Below are 6,806 nucleotides of genomic sequence, written 5' to 3' on the forward strand. Positions count from 1 at the left end.
TTTGGAGGCACCTAAAGCTATTAGTTTTCCTCTTAGGACTGCTTTCATTGTGTCCCATAAGTTTGTTGTGTGAGTATGTTGTGGCTTCATTTTCATTAAGCTCAAGAAAGTCTTTAATTTCTTTCTTTATTTCTTCCTTGACCAAGTTATAATTGAGTAGAGTGTTGTTAAGCTTCCACGTGTATGTGGGCATTCTATTGTTTATGTTGTTATTGAGGAGCAGCTTTAGTCCATGGTGATCTGATAGGATACAAGGAATTATTTCAGTCTTTTTGTATCTGTTGAGGCCTGATTTGTGACCAATTATACAGTCAGTTTTAGAGAAGGTACCATGAGGTGCTGAGAAGAAGGTATATCCTTTTGTTTTAGGATAAAAAGTTCTATAAATATCTTTAAATCCATCTGCTTCATAATTTTTGTTGGTCTCACTGTGTCTTTGTTTAGTTTCTGTTTCCATGATCTGTCCATTGCAGAGAGTGAGGTGTTGAAATCTTCCACTATTATTGTGTGCAGTGCAATGTGTGCTTTGAGCTTTAGTAAAGTTTCTTTTATGAATGTAGATGCCCTTTGATTTGGAGCATAGAGGTTCAGAATTGGGAGTTCATCTTGGTATATCATAACTTTGATGAATATGAAGTGTCCCTCCTTATCTTTTTTGATCACTTTAGGGTGAAAGTCAATTTTATTCAATATTAGAATGGCTACTCCAGCTTTTTTCTTGGGACCATTGGCTTGGAGAATTGTTTTCCATCCTTTTATTCTGAGGTAGTGTCTGTCTTTGTCACTGAGGTGGGTTTCCTGTATGCAACAAAATATTGGGTCCCATTTACATACCCAGTCTGATAGTCTATGTCTTTTCATTGGGGAATTGAGTCCATTGATATTAATAGATATTAAGGAAAAATAATTGTTGCTTCCTGTTATTTTTGTTGTTAGAGTTGGAATTCCGTTCATGTGGTTATCTTCTTTTAGTTTTGTTGGAAGATTACATTTTTGCTTTTTCAGAGATGTAGTTCCCCTCCTTGTGTTGGAGTTTTCCATTTATTATCCTTTGAAGGGCTGGATTTGTGGAAATATATTGTGTGAATTTGGTTTTGTCATGGAATACTTTGATTTCTCCCTCTATGGTAATTGAGAGTTTTGCTGGGTATAGTAGTCTGGGCTGGCATTTGTGTTCTCTTAGGGTCTGTATGACATCTGCCCAGCATCTTCTAGCTTTCATAGTCTCTGGTGAGAAGTCTGGTGTAATTCTGATAGGCCTGCCTTTATATGTTACTTGACCTTTTTCCCTTACTGCTTTTAGTATTTTTTCTTTGTTTAGTGCATTTGGTGCATTCTATTATGTGGCAGGAGGAATTTCTTTTCTGGTCCAGTCTATTTGGAGTTCTGTAGGCTTCTTGTATGTTCATGGGCATCTCTTTCTTTAGGTTAGGGGAGTTTTCTTCTATAATTTTGTTGAAGATATTTACTGGCCCTTTAAGTTGGAAGTCTTCACTCTCTTCTATTCCTATTATCCTTAGGCTTGGTCTTCTCATTGCATCCTGGATTTCCTGGATGTCTTGGGTCAGGAACTTTTTGCATTTTGCATTTTTTTTGACTGTTGTGTCAATGTTTTCTATGGTATCTTTGCACCTGAGATTCTCTCTTTTATCTCTTGTATTCTGTTGGTGATGCTTGCATCTATGTTTCCTGACTTCTTTCGTAAGATTTTTATCTTCAAAGTTGTCTCTCTTTGTGATTTCTTAACGGTTTCTACTTCCATTTTTAGGTCCTGGATGGTTTTGCTCAATTCCTTCACCTGTTTGTTTGTGCTTTCCTGTAATTCCTTAATAGATTTTTGTGTTTCCTCTTTAGGGACTTCTAGTTGTTTACTCGTGATCTGTAATTCTTTAAGGGAGTTTTTTGTTTCCTCTTTAAGGGGGAAGCCATTCTTAAGAGTGAAGTTTGCTGGTGGTCTAGCCTGACCTGCTCACACACACTGAGTTGGCTTTTTTCTTTAGAGTTTGCCTCATAATAATAATAAAAAAAATCACCTAGACCTTCTGTGATATGCCAAAGGTCACATTTTCTGGCAAGGTCAGGTTTCTGTTTTAAAAGGGGGAAAAAATACAAAAACAAAAACCAAAACAGCCCATGACAGTGGATTACACGATTTTAAAGGTTGTGCTATGGCAATAAGACATGGGCAGCACAGCCAGGCATGGTGGGGCACACCTTTAAGTTTAGCAGGCTGAGGTGGCCAGAACAGCCACAAAAGGAGATGTGGGGTGAGCATCAGTGCTGGGATTACTTACTTACTTTGTGGCCACACTCAGTGCTGGATTACTTACTGCGTGGCCATACTCAGCTTAGGATCACCTTTTTCTTATTTATGTCTTTCTTAGGCTTTCTATTGCGGTGATGGAACACCATGACCCAAAAGCAAGCTGGAGAGAAAAGGATTTATTCAGCTTATACCTCCAGATCATAGTCCATCACTGGAGGGAGTCAGGATAGGAGTTCAAACAGGGCAGGAACCTGGAGCCAGGAGCTGATGCAGAGGCCATGGAGGGTGCTGCTTACTGGCTTGTTTCCCCATGGCTTGCTCAGCCTACTTTCTTCTAGAACCCAGGACCACCAGCCTAAGGATGGCACCACCCACAGTTGGTTGTGCCTTCCCCTATTGGTCACGAGTTAAGAAAATGCCTTACAGCTGGATCTTATGGAGGCATTTTCTCAACTGGGGGTTCTTTCTCTTTAATGACTCTAGCTTGTGTCAAGTTGACACACAAAACCAGCCAGTGGTTGTATCTAACATTTTAATTGTAATTACTATAAAACAATTAAGAAGGGTGTGTCTGGGCTGGAGAGATGGCTCAGTGGTTAAGAGCACCTGACTGCTCTTCTGAAGGTCCTGAGTTCAAATCCCAGCAACCACATGGTGGCTCACAACCATCCATAATGAGATCTGATGCCCTCTTCTGGAGTGTCTGAAGACAGCTACAGTGTACTCACATATAATAAATAAGTAAATCTTAAAAAAAAAAGAAGGGTGTGTCTTATTTCATACCTAATCATCTGATGCCTGTGTCTGGTTATTTCGCATTGAACAATAAAGAATAGGGAACAAGAGTGTCAAAGTTCTGATTAAAACATCCACAGGGATAAGGGCTTGGTGGTGGGAGAGGGGCACAAAGCCAGGATCTGTGCCCCAGCAGTGCTGAGTCAGCCTTTACCCTTCGCTGGAGTAAGCGTGCAGGTGGATGGTATCAGAGCCGCAGCCTGGGAGCCGCCCTTGTCATGTGCTCAGGACCGACACTCTGGTAGCGATGCTGGGTTTTTAGTTGTCAGAGTTTAGGATGTCTTTTTTTGTTTTTGTTAGGTAAGGTTTTTCTGGGTAGCCCTGGCTGTCCTGGAACTCAATCTGTAGACCATGCTGGCCTTGAACTGGAGATCCCCAGGTCTCTGACTACTGAGTGCTGAGATTAAAGAGTTTCGCCACCACCGCCTGGTTTAGGATGTCTATTCTGATGGTCTAAAATATTCACAATAACAGTTCCAAGGCTGGCAGGGCAGTAGTGGTACACACCTTTAATCCCAGCACTTGGGAGGCAGAGGCAGGCAGATTTCTGAGTTCGAGGCCAGCCTGGTCTACAGAGTGAGTTCCAGGACAGCCAGGGCTACACAGAGAAACCCTGTTTTGAAAAAACAAAACAAAACAAACAAACAAACATTCCAAGGCTTAGCTCCCAGGCATTTCAGAGTGGGTGTTTGGATCGTTAAGGAATTTCAGCAAGTTCACATACTTCTCTCTCTTTAGCTTGTGTTTAAGTTTCTTGTTTGGTAGAGACTTGGATTGTGGTCTCTCTTCTCCACACAAATTCTTGTTTTTATCAAGGTGGGATAAGTTAATATGGAAAAGTACAAACTAATGTCTCTTACGTGGAACACAGAGGAGAGGGGGCTCTGGGTTGGCTCCCTTGCCTGAAAGAATGGAAAGCTCATCACTTATATTTGGCTTATTCCCTATTTATCCTATACAGCCACCTTATTAAGACTTCTTATATATAAGTTAACCATTATACAAGTATACGTTTTGCTGATCACCTGTTTATTATGGGAGTGCCATTGCCAACAAGAGAGATATCACCCAGAAATCCAAAGAGAAGGAAGGGATTTAACATGAGGGGAAGAGGTGAGCCCTGTGGAGGATCCTGGGGGAGTTGCCAGAAGGATGGCTGCTCTGGGTTGTTTAAAATGGGGATTTGGAAAATGTGCTCAATATTTCTAGATGTACTCATGCGGGACTCTTCAGTTTCTGTTCGGACGCTGTTAGCCGTCTGATTTAACTTGTTACTCTAAATGCATTTTGTCTGTCAGTTTTGGATCTTTTGCTCGTCTAGCTCCACCCACGAGGTGGGGCAGTGGTGTGCTGAATAGCTGCAGTTTATTAAAGTGGGCCAGCGCCCTCTTGTGTCCATATGCGATCATAGCACCCATCAATCTCCTTCCACCTCAAGCCCTCTTCAGTAAATTTGTTCCACAAACCATGACCCGTGCTCTGGTGTAAAGCAATCTTCCTGGGAGGTAGAAATTCACAGCATTGGACTGATATTTATATTACCCCCTCAGGCATTGCGGTGGGAAAGTAGACACTGGCTGCGTGTTTAATTTTCCTCTGATCGTAAGTTTATATTATTTGATAGAAAACTTTGTATCAGTTAAACATAAATTTTATTGAGCACTTTTTTCTACAAGAAATTCTTATTTTTATTCTGGTCAGAGAGTACCAGATAATTTATAAAACATAGAAAGTGACATTAATTTAATGTTTCCTTAATAAAAACAGATATGTATATGCAAAACAGTTTATGCCGTATACTTTACACAATACATAACTGTTTACAGATTATATATAAACAGCAAATATATAAAAACAGATTATACTTTCTGCATTTGTCCTTGTTGGTTTTACCACTAGATTTGCTGTAGGAAACATGAGGAAAATGTAGAATTTGTCCTTTGAGGTAGGGGTGTATGTGTGTGTTCAGAGGGCTATGGGAAAAGAAGGAGGTGGCCACCTAACGTCATAGACAGTTGTCACGTAAGGAAGAGAGTTAAAGTGCCTAGGCAGGAGTCTTAGCAAAGATCTGAGGGTTAGAGTAGATGTAAAAAATTTAGGACAGAACAGGAGAGATGCTGAGAACCCCTCTCCCTTGAGCAGGATTTCCTCTGGCTCAGGTTGTTCTCAAGCGTGCCATGTACCTAAGGATAGATGTGATCCGATCGTGTTGCCTTTGCTTCCTGGGTGCTGGGATTCCCACCACGTACCATCCCACTCCGTCCGAGTCCCATGGGTTCTGTTTCCACAGATACTCTGTGTATTCTGAACCTGGCAGAATCTTCTTTCCATGACCAAGAAGCGGGAGGAAATGGCCCGCACTATGCCTAGGATTCTAGGACCACATGTAGGGTGGTGTTAGCATCAGCAAACAGGGCTGCGTCCACGCTGCTGGCCAGCCTGTCCTGTTCTCAGCACTTAATGTAGGTAACAGAAAAGTTCCACATAGACCAGTTCCTTAACATGAATGCTTCACACTGGAAACAACGCCGACAGCAAACACCAAGAATTTGGCCTTCTGCCCCGCCCCCCTCCCAAAAACCTCCTAAAGAGCCCATATCCCAATAGATGCTGAGAGTCCGCCGAAATTTATTTTGGCTCCATGCCTTGAAGCTAATACGAAGGATTGCTGTTTTTATTTTTACATTTTCATGTATCATTATTCACGGCTCCGTATTGATAAGGCATCTTCATAAAGTGTACGGGGTATGCGGAGGATGCCCTCCCCTGGCTTTCCCGGGCATCTTCATAAAGTGTACAGTATATGCGGAGGATGCCCGCCCCTGGCTTTCCCGGGCATCTTCATAAAGTGTACAGTATATGCGGAGGATGCCCTCCCCTGGCTTTCCCGGGCATCTTCATAAAGTGTACAGTATATGCGGAGGATGCCCTCCCCTGGCTTTCCTGGGCATCTTCATAAAGTGTACAGTATATGCGGAGGATGCCCTCCCCTGGCTTTCCCTTGCCTCTCAATCCTTCCTTCCTCCTCTATGTCCCACTAGACAGCTTTCCTTCTATATTTCAATAAATATTTTTATAAATATTTTTCTAGTGTATGCGATTTAAAATTTTTTTTTTGACCATGTTGAGTTTTTGTTTCTATTGACCGTTTGTCATGGGTACCAGAATGGATCAAAATGGATGACTTACTATAGATAAAAATACATTTTAATTTGTTATTTTATTTTAAATTCAGACAATGATATCAGTATGTAGTGTTCTTGACATTTTATTCTAGAATGAAATAAAAGCCCACATAGACTTTGAAGCAGTGAGGAAATCTTAAAGCAAAGCAGTAGAAAAGATCAGAGTCTGCTGTAGGAGACAGCCGGCCGTGTGACTGAAGATCCTGGGGGCATTGATTATCATTTGGGGTTTCCTTTTATGGCATTGAAGAGGAGTCTGGTTGCTAGAGGGCAGAGCGAGAGTGGTTCTTTGTTTTGACTGATAGATTAGGTCACATGATCAGTTTTCTATTACATATGTTCTTTCCCATAATGCATCTGATTTTAATTATATGCAAGCCCCATTATACATGGACACAAGGCTGTAATTAGGGGATTCTCCCTAAAGCTTAGCTTGAGGACAGTTGTGCCTTATTTAGTATGCATCAAAAGCCATCAGACTCCATCACCCTTTCTATTCTTTCCATTTGAATAAAGAGGGAATACATTTGAGTAAAAACTGTTCAGGGAGGGGCAGACAG

Source organism: Mastomys coucha, unplaced genomic scaffold (assembly GCF_008632895.1).
Source record: "Mastomys coucha isolate ucsf_1 unplaced genomic scaffold, UCSF_Mcou_1 pScaffold4, whole genome shotgun sequence".
NCBI lineage: Eukaryota > Metazoa > Chordata > Mammalia > Rodentia > Muridae > Mastomys > Mastomys coucha.